Consider the following 14663-nt stretch of genomic DNA (forward strand, 5'->3'; position numbering starts at 1 on the left):
AGGAAGAACAAAAGCTTCATTTGTGCATTTGAAATTAGAGGGTCATGCCATAACCTAGTGAGAAAGGCACACAAAGACACTTAAGTTGGAGGGTTATCCTCCAGTGACTAAGTGAGAGGACTATTAAAACACATAAAGTCATAGTATTATCCTATTAGGTATGTAGAGGACTAGTGGATTCGGTGGAACTACTTCAGAAAGAAGTAGGGGAAAAGTGTACAAGAGTACACCATAGAGTTTAGAAAGATGACCATAATGCTAGGTATTTACCCAAAGAACCCATCTGTACTCCTCAAGTATCTGGGGAATATTCAAGGCCATATATGGAAGAAAATGATGTTGTTGAAGCCCAAATCAGTGGATGAGGCTTGTGTATAGGAACAATACATGGAGAACATATGCATGTAGAAATGGAAATCAAGTGGATTGAAGTAGAAGGAGCACCAAGATGATTCTAGGTAGGGGAAGAATAAGTGGAAAGGGGGGAAATATAAAAATACTACAACCACAACACAACAATGCAAATATCCCAACAACCACTACAACCACTGTAACATTTACGATCATATTGAGGAGAAGTGCTATAAGTTGCATCCATAGCTTAACTTAAAGAAAAAAATTAAAGTTAATAAGAAGAATAATTTCATGGCCACTGATTCGAGCAAATGGGTTGAAACTATCTCATACATGGATGAGAATATCACCTTCACATTAATACAAAAGTAGGTGAATTTGAGTAGCATTTAACAATGAGAAGAGAATGAAAAGACCAAAATCTTGCATATAAAGATACGAGTTAAAAAGACCAATATTGGTGCTTTGTTTGACTCATGATCATAAGTTAATCTCATTGCAATGGAGCTGGAAAAAAATTGGGAGTGAAAGTTCATGATCATCCAATCCCATAATGATGCAGAGATAAAGGTAACAAAATAATGCAAAAATAGATCTGCTGTGAGTGTTGATTTTATTGATGAAGTAGAACTAGATGTAGTTTTCCTTAATGTTTTTGGAGTGGTCTTTAGAAGTCCCTACATGTACATGTGGGATGAAATATTCATGGGGAGATCCAACCAATATTGGATTGTCAAGTATGTTAAAATTTTCACCGTCATTGTGCAAAAAGGAAAGTAAGAAATTCACTGGTATGTGCCAGCCATTCCAAGAAATTGATCAGTTCAAGAAAGAATTATGTTTTACTATTTTTAAGATAAAACAAGTATGTAGAAGAGTTAGTGAGAGTAAAGGAATCCCTGGAGGGGTGTACTAAGAAAAAAAACAACTAGAAGAGTCACTACATGCATATAAGGATGTGTTTTGGGAACCGAAAGGGTTTTCACCCAAAAGGGAAGTGGAGCATGAGTTCCAACTATTGCCAGAATCCCCATTTCCAAACGTTGGGTTGTACAAGTAGTATATTATAGAATCTAGTGAGGTGAAGAAACAATTGTAGCAACTACTAGAATAGGGTTTCATTTGATCGAGTACATCATCATGTGGGTTATCCATCATCATAGTGCTAAAAAAGGATGGGAATTGGTAGATGTGTATTGATTATAGGGCTTAACAAAATCACACTCAAGAACAAGTATCCCTACCTAAGGTTGATGATCTTTTGGATCAATTGCAACAAGAGAAGCACTTCACCAAGTTGGAATTAAAGTTTGGACATCACCAAGATAGAGTCAAAGAAGAAGACACTTGGAAGACTGCCTTCAAAGACATACAAGGTTTGTATGAGTGGTTGGTCATGCTATTCGGGCTATGAAATGCACTAACTACATTTACGAGGTTAATAAATGATATACTGTGTCCTTTTATAGATTCATTTGTTATTGCATATTTGGATGATATACTGATATACATTGCTACCTAAGAGAATCACATCTCACATTCGATGTAAGTATTGGTGATATTAAAGAATCATCAACTGCTAGAAAATCTCAAGAAGTGTGAGTTTGCATTATAATATTTGGTGTATTTGGGGTATGTGATAGGTGGTGGAGAGCCGAAGATAGATCTTGCCAAGATGGAGACCATTATTTAAATGACCAGTGCCTACTAATGTTTTTGAGGTTAGGACTTTGTTGGGGCATACATCATTTTTCTTGGTGTGGATGTATGGGGATATTTAGATTTTGGATACACAGTGCCATGAACTCTACCAAAAAATTTATATGAAATAAGAGTTTATAAAAATAATGCAAATGCCAAGAATGTGATTGTAGCTAGTATTAACAAATCCAAGCTAGTAAAGGTGATGCATTACAAATCAACTAAGGAAGCTTGGGACAAGATTATGAGTTGCTATGAAGGAGAAGACAAGGTAAAGCAAGCTAAACTCCAAACTTATAGGATCAAATTTGAAAGTATAAGATTGAATGAGGATGAATTATTGAATACTTCATTAGATTTGATGATGTTGCAAATATGATGAGAGGTCTTAATGAAGACATTATATAAGAAATAGTTTTCCAGAAAGTATTAAGATATCTTCTAATGAGATTTAATGCTAAGATCTTAACAATAGAAAAAAAAATGTCTGAGTTGAAAAATCTCACAATGGATAGCTACATGAAACTCTCACCGCCTATGAGATGAGAATTGGATGAAATAAATTAGATGTAAAGGAAGAAAAATTAAAATTCTCAAAGAATTCTAAAGAACACAAAGGACATCAAGACTTTTTGGTTGTGACTTAAACCAATAAATGGATCATTTTGTAAGAAAATTAATGAGAAGCTTAGGAAAGTATAAGGGTAAAAATCCCTTTAAGTTTTTTGGTTATGGAAGAGTTGGACATTTTGCCTCAAAATTCCCACAGAGTAAAGGTGAGAAGCAATAAAAGGAAAAAGAGAAAAAGGGCAGAGAAAAAGGTTAGAAATATAAGAAGAATAAGACTCAAAAGAAGAAGATATTCTGCACTAAAGGAGAAAATGATTCGCCTTAAGCCCATAGTGAGGAGTCTTTTAAATGAGATTATGATTATAACACCTTCCTCCCACATCTACCCAAGTAACCGATCAACTGGGGTAAACATGTGATGAGAGGCTACTACAATTAGATTCAACCTCCTAGGCGACCTTAAGGAAATGGAATCGATGGAAACACATCATATATACCTTCCACATCAGCTACAAGACCCCTAATAACCATCCCAACACTTCTAGTAACCAACCCTTGGGTCCCACTGAGGTTTCAGGCCACTTGACCTCTGGACGCTCCCATGTTATGGGCCTGGTAACATCCAGGAGGGTTTGGACTCTCTCATGACAAGGCATACCAGCATCTCGAGACTATTTTTCTCAGTGTTGTGCAAACGTATCTGGGATTTGAGCCAACTTTTCAGGCCCAGATCCCAGGTAACTACCCATAATTGGATGACACCTTCAAAACAAAATGATAACAAGGAAACAATGATGTAAATGCAAACACTTGAACAAGCCCTTAACCAAACCTCTACTAGCCATGACATGAATTTTGTCAAACATGTCACAAATATGCAATCTATAGGTGTAAATAATAGATATAAGCATAGGGGTCTCATACTTATCTGAGAATTTCTATGAAGCATTGTTCCCTTATATCATTTGCTACATAATCATCTATTATGTCATAGATACATTGTTCATTCATTTACAAGTAAAAACATGATGAGAGCCATACATAGCTGCTGCCATAAAACATATACATAACCAACATAATAAAAATAGAAATACCATGAATACATCAACCATAGAATCCACATATAAGCCAATACATTTACACATGAAAAATCAAGGAATAAATTTCTCATTAATGAATGTAGAAACCAACTAGGGATGGGACTACCACATTCCACATGACCATTGATTGGCTGAGCCAAATATCTCTTCAGCCAATCACCTCGGTGCCATATTCCAAGCATGAATGTGGGAATCATAACCAATCGAAAATAACCAAATAAGAATGGATGCTACCAGAGTTCTCTACCTACACCATGAGGAATTTTAGTGCCTCCTAGTCTCTTACCATAATCCACAGTCCGATCCAGGGATCACTAGGCCCTACACTGAGACCCACTCTTTAGGATTTACTGTACATCCCATCCCAGTCCTACTATGCCCAATGGAAATCAATCCACCTCTTGGATTTACCGTGTATCCTATCATTCACTGGCAAGGATTCCTAGGCTCAATGAGGCACACAATCCTAGATTTACCATAATCCACAGTCTGACTTAAGGTTTACTAGGCCAACACCTTTACTGTGATCCACAGTCTGGTTCAGAGACCACTAGGCCATGTGCTTTTTTTTTGGAGATCCACCCCACTCAGATTCGAATCCATCCAGCAATCCAAATCAACCAAACTATGATAACCAATCTCATCAAGGCTATCCAAAAATGTCAAGGCTAGGCTGAAAACATTATCACACGTGGAAAAACCCATGCCATGATAGAAAATAACCATATGCAATACCATGCATGCCAAATATACAATGGAAATCACACATGTAAATCAATACATACAAAGAATCCTACTATAGCTACTTGATCCTGCTCTTCCTTGCTTGCTTTTCCCTTCCTCTTGCCTTTTTTTCCTTTCTTGATCCAATGTGAAAGTGCTCGAAGAAAACTCTAAGTGTCCAAGAGTGAGTGAGAGAGAGAGAATAATGAGAGAGCTCCAAAACTGAACTAATAAAAGGTACCAACTGATTCTTAGAAGCCTTTTAATCAATTAGGCCTCTATTTTCTTCATTTTCCATTGTTTTCCTTCAATTTCCTCCTCACATGAAACCTATGTCATTTCCCCTTCATTTTCATCTAATTTCCATTATTTTCATAAATAATTGTGCAAAAAATTCCATTTTTCATTTCCAAAGCCTTAGCCATTTCCTTTTCCAATTTCCTTATCTATAATAAACTGAGTGAACACCCCCCAAGATGTTTTCCCAACATTCAGCTTGGAATAAGTGTCCCATCAACCATGGTTATTATTTTTAACTTTTATTACATGGAATTTTCACCAGGGCTATTGCAGAACCCTCCCCCTTGGGGCACACCATCCTCAGTGTTCAATCACACATATACCTCAACAAAACTGCTGGAAAGAAAAAATACTACTCACGGAGCTTTATAACATAACTCGATGCAATATTTACAATGATCACCCTACTTAAAGAAAACCAACATGACAACATAACATGAAAACTATAATGACATGAAACCCATACCGCTTATTGGAGCTTTATAACATAGCTCATGGCAATATTTACATCCATATACATATGCACATAAATCAAAACATCACACCAAACATATGCCAAAACATATACCAACATCATACCAAAACCACGTTGCCTCAACCAATAAACAATGAAGGATACATAGCACACATCTGATTCCCATGTAGCCTCATCAGGCCGAAAGTGTTTCCACTACAATTTAACTTGCTCGATTACTTGGTTCTAGAGCATGAACACGTTTTTATGTAATATACACTAAGGCTCTAGTTGAAATTCTCTGTTTGGTTCCACCTGCAATAGAGACCAGTCAATCATATGATCAACATATTTAACATACTTCTTAAGCAATGACATGGAAAAAATCATGGACTTTCACTGTCGGAGGAAGTGAAAGTCGATAGGCTACTGGCCCAATCCTCTCAATAATACTAAAGGGTCCACAAAAATGTGGTTCCAGCTTGGCACATGATCCAATCCGCAAGGATCTCTTCTTTGGTTTGATGCGCAAGTACACTTGTTCCCCAACTTGGAACTCCTTGAACAACCTGTTCCAATCTACATAGCTCTTTTTCCTATCCCGTGCTTCATTTAGATTCTTATTTATAACCCACATCTCTTGTTCCATGTCAAAAAAATGTCTGGTCCAATCAACACCCTGTTAACTAGATCACTCCAACTGATGGGAGTATTGCAACTCCACCCATACAATGCCTCAAATAGACTCATCATCAAAGATTCCTGATACCTATTGTTGTTAGAAAAATCTACTAGTGGGAGATAGTCTTCCCACTTTTGTTGCAGATGCATCATATACATCCTCAAAATTTCCTCCAATATCCGACTAACCCTATCTATCTTTCCATCTGTCTATGGATGATAAGTTGTACTGAAGGCAAATTCTGTGCCCAAAGCTGCAAAAAACTCCTTCCAAAACTTGTAGAATTTTCACTATAGATCACCTGATATATGCAATGTCCTAAAGCATAATACTAGATCTACTTCTACCATCAACTTTGCAAAAGCTTAAATAGATATGAGCATCATCAAGCATGAATAGATATAGCTGAGAATGAGAAGTAGTCAACCATAACACAGAAGATGTATCACTGGGGAAAGCACCAGCCTAAAACCCCAACTCTGTATTATCATACAAGTGGAAATCTTGTTCAAGTTACAAAAAGAATCAGCTCTCAAGCTATCCTGCTCTCTCTGTAATCAAAAAAATATAGCTCACAGACTCAATAGACATGGAATATATCTTCCTCAAGCCCTCCAAGCCTCCTATTTCCTTGCGTAGTTTTTATTGGGGTCCAATGATATCACATGTGTGGATTGGCCTCATCACACTCACTATAACCTCCGGTCCAACTGCGCAATCCATAAGGAATAATATTCCTTCTACATGCAAGGAATATTCACCAAGGAATATCCTAGCAACTGCTAGTACATTGCCCCTCCATCTGATCTCAACTGGGTCTTCGACTGAACTGACATACATGAGTTATCCATTAGTGAATACTCAATTATCTGAAATACAGTAGTTACATGCATGCAAGAATTAAATAACTAAACTCATTAATTTAACAAACTATAAAATTAATCTAACTGGACTTAACTAAGCTAAACTAAGTCAATTGATTACAACTCAATATTACAACTCATCCTTATCTCTTTAACTGAAGGATAAATTCCTCAATTAATGGAGAAACTATTGCATGTCCTCACATAGACTTCAAGTTTGATTTTCCTTAACTAATTAACTCAAGATGAATTAATTAATTAATTTTCAAACTAATGTTGATGTCAAATTCGAATTTTACTTCCTATGTTTAGTCCAGGGACTGACTAAAATAAGAAGGGATCCCGAAATGCTATTTTTAACACTTTCACTTTTCACCCATTGTTGGTAAGATCACCGATGGCTGAACTGCTATTTATAGCCGGGCTATTTATAACAATGCTATTTTTAGCATTTCTTGTTACACATTTCAACACTCCCTCTCAACAAGAAAGGGATTATCAGTAACCCCGATCCTGTCTCTGTGGAACTCGAACTTTCATTTTGACAATGCCTTAGTCAAAATATCTGCATCCTTCTCCTCGGTCAAAACATACTGCAACATCATGATCCTCTTGACCACACAGTCGCGTAGATAATGGTAACAAATATCTATATGCTTGGACCTATCATGAAACACTAGATTCTCAGAGAGTTTTATGCAACTCTGGTTATCACAGTATATCACTGTAGGATCCATCATCTAACCAAACAATCCCACTATAATCTTCCACATCCAAATGGCCTCGCATGCTGCCTGACTGGCAGCTATGTATTCAGCCTCTGCTGAGCGAAGTGCAACTGATCTCTATTTCCTACTGTACCAAGAAACTGCAGTTGAACCAAGGTTGAAGATTCCTTTAGAAGTGCTCTTCCGGTCTGATGGACTACCTGCCCAATCTTCATCCGTGAAGCCTTGCAGCTTCACTCCCTTTGTCCATCTGTACCATAATCTATACTGTGTAGTGCCTCTGAGATATCTCAGCACATGTTTCGCTGCCTTCCAAAACAACTTGGTAGGCTGAACCATAAATTGATTCATCTGGTTCACCGCAAAGCATAAGTCCGGTCGTGTGTTCACCAGATACATAAGTGAACCCACTAGCTTTCAATAAACAGTAGTAGCTACTACCTCACCTGAAGTAGCATCCTCCTTCCTCCAGTTCCCAACTAGAGGAGTCTTGCATGGGCTTGCACTTATCCATGTGAAAGCACCTGAGTATCTCATTGGCATACTTGCCTTGAGACACAAATACTTCCCAATCTTTTTTCCACATTTCCATGCATAGAAATTAGTGCATGAGGCCCATGTCCTTCATCTTGAACTCTCTTGCAAGCTCCTCCTTGCAAGACTGTATCAGCTGGTCATCACCTGTCAAAATCAGATCATCGATATAAAGTAAAATAATCAATGGTTTACCATCTACCATGATGTGGTATAGGCTCACATCTGCTTCACTCTTGGTGAAGCCCAAACTGGTGAAATAGTTGTCGATCCTAGTATACCAAGCATGGGGTGCTTGCTTCAGCCCATACAGTGCTCGCTTGAGTCGACAGACATGAAACTCATGATCGAAGGTATCAAATCCTTCAGGATGATCAATGTATACCTCTTCCTCAATCTTCCCATTGAGGAACACTGTCTTCACATCCATCTAATGGATTTTCCAACCCATCTGAGCTGATAGAGCTAGCATCGATCTGATAGATGAGTACCTAGCTACAGGAGCAAAGGTCTCATCGTAGTCGATCCCCTCAACCTGTGAGAAACCTCGGGCAACAAACCTTGCCTTGTGTTTCTCAAAACTTTCATTAGCTGCATGCTTTACCTTGTAAATCCATCGGGAACTAACCATTGACTTGTCCCCAGGTCTAGGGACAACATCCCACACACTTTTCTGTAGGATAGAATCATACTCTTCTATGCATCTACCCATACTGGTTGCTGCATTGCCTCCTGAAAAGAAGAAGGTTCGGTTGCTACACACTCCCCAACTAGGGCCATGTAGTTAGTGTATCTCTTGGAGATCTCCTTTGTCTGCACTGAGAGGATGGCTGCCCCACATTCTCTCTTGCATCTAGCATCAATCTGCCAGCTTCTCGCGAGCATTTCTGCCCGTCTCTGGAAGACTCTCTAGCAGTGGTGGTCTCCACTACTAGATCCTCTGCATGTGGCTGATCCACATCATCAGGAGGCCCCTCCTCCTTTGAAACTAAAAGTTCGTCATCACCATGCAACTTGATCTCCCTCTCAAGTGACACTCACATGGCTCTCTGCTCGAAACTTCAGATCCCTGTGCACTACGGTCCTCTGACTCGCAGGCAGAAACACACAGTAGTTGTGGGGTGTATCTGTGTGCCCCACAAGGATCCCCAACTCAGCCGTTGGGTCTAGCTTCTTCCAAGCATATTTGGTCACATGATAGTAAACTGATGATCCAAAGATGCGGAAGTGACTCACATTTGGTCGCTTCCCCGAAAAAGCCTCCATAGGTGTCTTCATCCCTAAGATATGATGAGGAATTCTATTATGAAGGTACACTACTATATTGCATGCCTTAGCCCACATATGAAGTGGTAGGCCTTGGTCATGCAACATCGCTCGAGGTGCTCCCACAATAGATCTGTTCTTCCTTTCGGCCACCCCATTATGTTGTGGGTTATGGGGTGCCGTCAGTTCCCTTTTAATTCCTCCTGCATCGTAGAAGTCTTTAAATTGTTGGGAAACATACTCTCCACAATTGTCACTACGAAAGGCTTTTACTTTATTTCCAGATTCTTTCTCTGCCAAGGTTTTAAACTGACAAAACCTCAAGAAGGTTTGATCCTTCTTTTGCATAAAATAGATCCAACACCTACGAGAAAAATCATCAATAAAAATAACATAGTACCTTTGTTTAGCGGTGGAGGCTATAGATAATGGTCCACATACATTTGAGTGAACTCGCTCCAGGATTGCTCCAGCTCTACTATCTCGATCCTGAAAGGAAGATTTTGCATACCTACCCAGGGTGCATCCTTTGCATGTGTTTGTTTTCTCTAGTTTTCCCTTAGCTAAGCCGGTAGAAATTTGCTGCATGATCTTCAAGGCCTCGTGATTCAAGTGGCCCAGTCTTCTATGCCATAGCTCGCCAACATCTTCGATTTGCACCACCTATGCTTTGGAACTCAGTGTAGCACAATTATCTACCTCCAACTTGTAGATATTCTTTACTTGAATCCCTATTCGCTTGGTCTGTATGGTACCGATATTCCTCAAAAAATCTTTTCCTTTAATAAAGACTACATCACAGCCTTTATCTTCTAACATAGCAACAAACACAAGATTCATTTTCAAACCTGGTACATACTTAACAACAGATAGGGTGAGAGAGCACCATGATCCCTTTGAAACACAAATGTACCTTCACCTCAGACACAATGTTTTCCATAATCGCCCATCTCGATCTACATCTGGAGATCCTTCTCCTCCAATGTATTGAAAAGATTCTTGTCACCCGACATGTGGAAAGAAGCTCCACTGTCCAGGTACCAAACACATCCCACCATGGATGAAACCATGCATGCGATAAGCGATAAATCCAGCTCAAATTGTGAAGCTAGTGCATCACCATCAGATCCCTTTGAGGAACCCTTCTTGGATTTCTTCTGTGGACAATTCATAGCATAATGATCCGCTTCATGATAGTGAAAGAATTGCACTTTCAACTTGTCAACCTTATTCCCACCATGAGAAGATTTGTATTGGGACACCTTCCCTTTCCCTTTCTTAGCTTTACTCACTAAATCTAGATTTTCTTCATCATCTTGTTTTGATGAAGATCCATCCCTGGTGCTTTGCCTTATCTCCTCCTGCATTAGGTCCGACCAATTTTTTTCTAAATTTGGCAATTTCTCTCTTCCATTAATCGAGTCCTGGTAGCTATGCCAACTCTTAGGAAGACCGAGGAGTGCTAGATTCACCATGTTGTCATCAGCTGTCATGACCCCTATGCTTGCAAACTCATCCCTGCAGGTGGCGAGCTTGTTCAGGAACATAGAGATTGTGTCTCCCTTTTCACACTTGATCTTTTGAAGTTTTTCCTTAAGTGCCAGCTTCCTCTGATCGCTGCTATTCTGATAAAGATATTTCAATGTTTTCCACATCGAAAATGAAGTCTCCTTCCCATGGAGGCTTGAGACTATGTGATCTCGAACTCCCTCCAGGAGGATTCTCCTTGCTCTAGCCACACACTTTTCCATTCCACCAGTTGAGTAGCATCAGTAAGTTTCTAGACTTCTTGATCAATGAAGTCCTTTAGGCCATCATCTTCTAAAACTTCCTCCATGCGATCCTTCCAGGCTATACAATTCGAACTGCCATCATGGGCATATTCGAGTCTTAAACCACTGAACGCCATAGGTGAAATAGATGTGATAAGAACTCAATTCAATATTTAGAAATCAAACTTCATACTTCTCCTGCTTGTATACTGTTCTTCCTTGATCTCCTTTGCTCCGATACCATGTAGAATTTTCACTATAGATCACCTGATATATGCAATGTCCTAAAGCATAATACTAGATCTACTTCTATCATAAACTTTGCGAAAGCTTAAACAGATATACATCATCAAGCATGAACATATATACTGAGAATGAGAAGTAATCAACCATAACACAGAAGATATATCACTGGGGAAAGCACCAGCCTAAAACCCCAACTCTGTATTATCATACAAGTGGAAATCTTGTTCAAGTTACAAAAAGAATCAACTCTCAAGCTATCCTACTCTCTCTGTAATCAAAACAATACACAGACTCAATAGACATAGAATATATCTTCCTCAAGCCCTCCAAGCCTCCTATTTCCTTGCGTAGTTTTGATTGGGGTCCAATGGTATCACATGTGTGAATTGGCCTCATCACACTCACCGTAACCTCAGGTCCAACTGCGCAATCCATAAGGAATAATATTCCTTCTGCATGCAAGGAATATTCACCAAGGAATATCCTAGCAACTTATAGTACATTGTCCCTCCATCTGATCTCAACTGGGTCTCTGAATGAACTGACATGCATGAGTTATCAATGAGTGAATACTTAGTTATCTGAAATACAATAGTTACATGCATGCAAGCATTAACTAATTTAACTCTCATTAATTTAACAAACTGTTAAATTAATCTAACTGGACTTGACTAAGTTAAACTAAGTCAACTGATTACAACTCATCCTTATATCTTTAACTGAAGGATAAATTCCTCATTTAATGAAGAAACTGTTGCATGTCCTCACATATACTTCAAGTTTTATTTTCCTTAACTAATTAACTTAAGATGAATTAATTAATTAATTTTCAAACTGCTGTTGATATCAAATTCGAATTTTACTTCCTATGTTTAGTCCAGGGACTGACTAAAATAAGAGGGGATCCCGAAATGCTATTTTTAGAAAAGCTATTTTTAGCACTTTCACTTTTCACCCATTGTTGCTAAGATCGCCAATGGATGAACTGGTATTTATAGCTAGGCTATTTATAGCAGTGCTATTTTTAGCATTTCTTGTTGCACATTTCAACAAAACTTGGAAGTGAACTTTGCATCCCTGCCTGACACATTCTTCTTTGGAACTCCATGCAACCTAACCACATCTCTAATGAATACTTGTGCTACATAGCTAGCTGAGAATGTAGACTTCACTGGAATGAAGTGCGCAACCTTCGTTAACATGTCCACGACAACCATGATGGAATTATGATGTATCACTGTCCTCAGAAAACCTATGATAAATTCCATGGAAATGGCCTCCCATTTCCATTCTGGAATCATAATCAGCTGTAGCAATTGACCTGGATGCTTACACTCTGCCTTCACATGCTGACAATCGAAACACCTAGCCAAAAACTCTGCTATATCCTTCTTTAGATTCGGCCAATAATAAAATTTCTTTACTTCGATTAATGAATTATGATAGCCTGGGTGACCTGAATATGGTTTCACATGAAACTCCCTCAAGATCACCTTCTTGAGCTCACTACTTGTAATGCCCCACTTAAATCTTATCCTGCAAATTTTGTTAATGTTTACATTATCTGAAAATATTGAGAAATATTGGTCTAATATAAAATTCATGATTTCTATTATTCAAATTCCCAACTTACCTTCTCAAATTGAATCTTAGGTAGGATATGGTCTCCTTCCATTATTTCAAATAATATATTTATTCATCTCACATTCCCCAATGTACCCTCACATTTACTAGGGAGAAGACATGGTCTTCTCCATTTAATTACATATCACATTCCCCAATGTACCCTCACATTTACTTGGGAGAAGACATGATCCTCTCCAACTCATTATCAATATATATATTCATTTCACATTCCCAATGTACCCTCACATTTACTAGGGAGAAGTCATGGTCCTCTCCATTTAATTATATATATATTCATCTCACATTCCCAAATGTACTTTCAAATTTACTTGGGAGGAGACATGGTCCTCTTCCATTAATTTCCCAATTTTATATTCATGTCACATTTCCAAATGTACTCCCAACTTTACTTGGGAGAAGAGAAGTCAACTGTAAGGATGGATGAGAAGTTAATGACATTAATGAGAGGTGGTTGAGATGGAGAAGAGATGAAGGGTATAAAAGGGAAGGGGGAAGGGAGAAAAGGGGATGTTGGGGGTCTTGCTTATGATTGTGGGGTTGGTTGTGATTTGAGGACTTGTTGTGTTTTTGGAGACCTTAGGAACCTATGGAGGTTTCTTGGGTTGTTGAGAGGAGGGAAATATTGTTATCTTGTTCTGGATCATTCATCTTGGACACACACACTACATCTAGTTGGACTTGGGCTCAGAGGGCTAGGGAACTTGTGGAGGTTTCCCGGACTAGGGCTTATTTCCTAGTTGGCTGGGAGGTAAATCTAGTTGGGTCCGTCAAGAAGAGAGTTCAGCAGGAGCAGCAGGACAAAGGCATCTCCATTAGCCACCGATACATGTATTCCTCCTTATATTATTCTTGTCAATTTGATTAGAATGAAATATTCACATTAAGTTATGCTGATTAGAATGTAAATGGTAAAATTTAATTTGTTTAAAAGTCTTGTAAGTAAGTAAACTATTTCCTCTTATTGCATTTAATTTTAGAAGAAATGAGATCTGTTAGCAGACCCTAGAATAGGTCTCTTACACTACTGTCTGGCACATATATCTTGTCTCTGAATCTAACCAATTCATCTACTGTAAGAAATAGTTTCCGTCCAGTGCACTTGGACCTGTACCTGTTGTTATAGACATTTTTGTGCCTCGCATCATGGAGCATGGAATGTCAATAATTACAGGGATCCTCAGTCCCTAAACATGTTGTTCTTACCCCTAAAAGAACAAGGTCATCAAACAACAACACTTCCAATCAGTTCTCCACCTGAAAACACTTCAAAACAGGCTTATTTTGGATCATGTCAGCTGCTTAACTGAGCTTCTGCGCTGTAATGCAACTGTCCCACTCTGTACCTGCGCTGGAAGTCAAAAGTAATGAAGGCTACCTGCGCTGGGCGAGATTGGCCAAGTGGCACAGTCATCCTGCAAGGTGTCAACTACCCAGGAAGCTTCCAAACTGACACTTGGTTCATAAGATTCGCCCTGTGATGAGTAAGAGGTACTTGATCACCATGTGTAACCAAGGATCTCCAAGTGGACTCAGGAACTGAAGATTAACTGAAGAGGGAGAGGACACTAGTCAGCTCCATGCCAGCCTCCAGCTGACTCATCCTTTCCTCTTCTCTCCTATATATAGAGCTCTTCTATGAGGTCTAAGGAGGCTGGAATTTTGTGTAAAGCAAGGAGGTGCTGTTGGATTACAGTTAGAGCTATTGGGTGATTGTTTTACTAGA

This window comes from Pinus tabuliformis, chromosome 2_2 (assembly GCF_031772625.1).
Source record: "Pinus tabuliformis cultivar Carrire ecotype Pingquan chromosome 2_2, CPIR1, whole genome shotgun sequence".
Lineage (NCBI taxonomy): Eukaryota > Viridiplantae > Streptophyta > Pinopsida > Pinales > Pinaceae > Pinus > Pinus tabuliformis.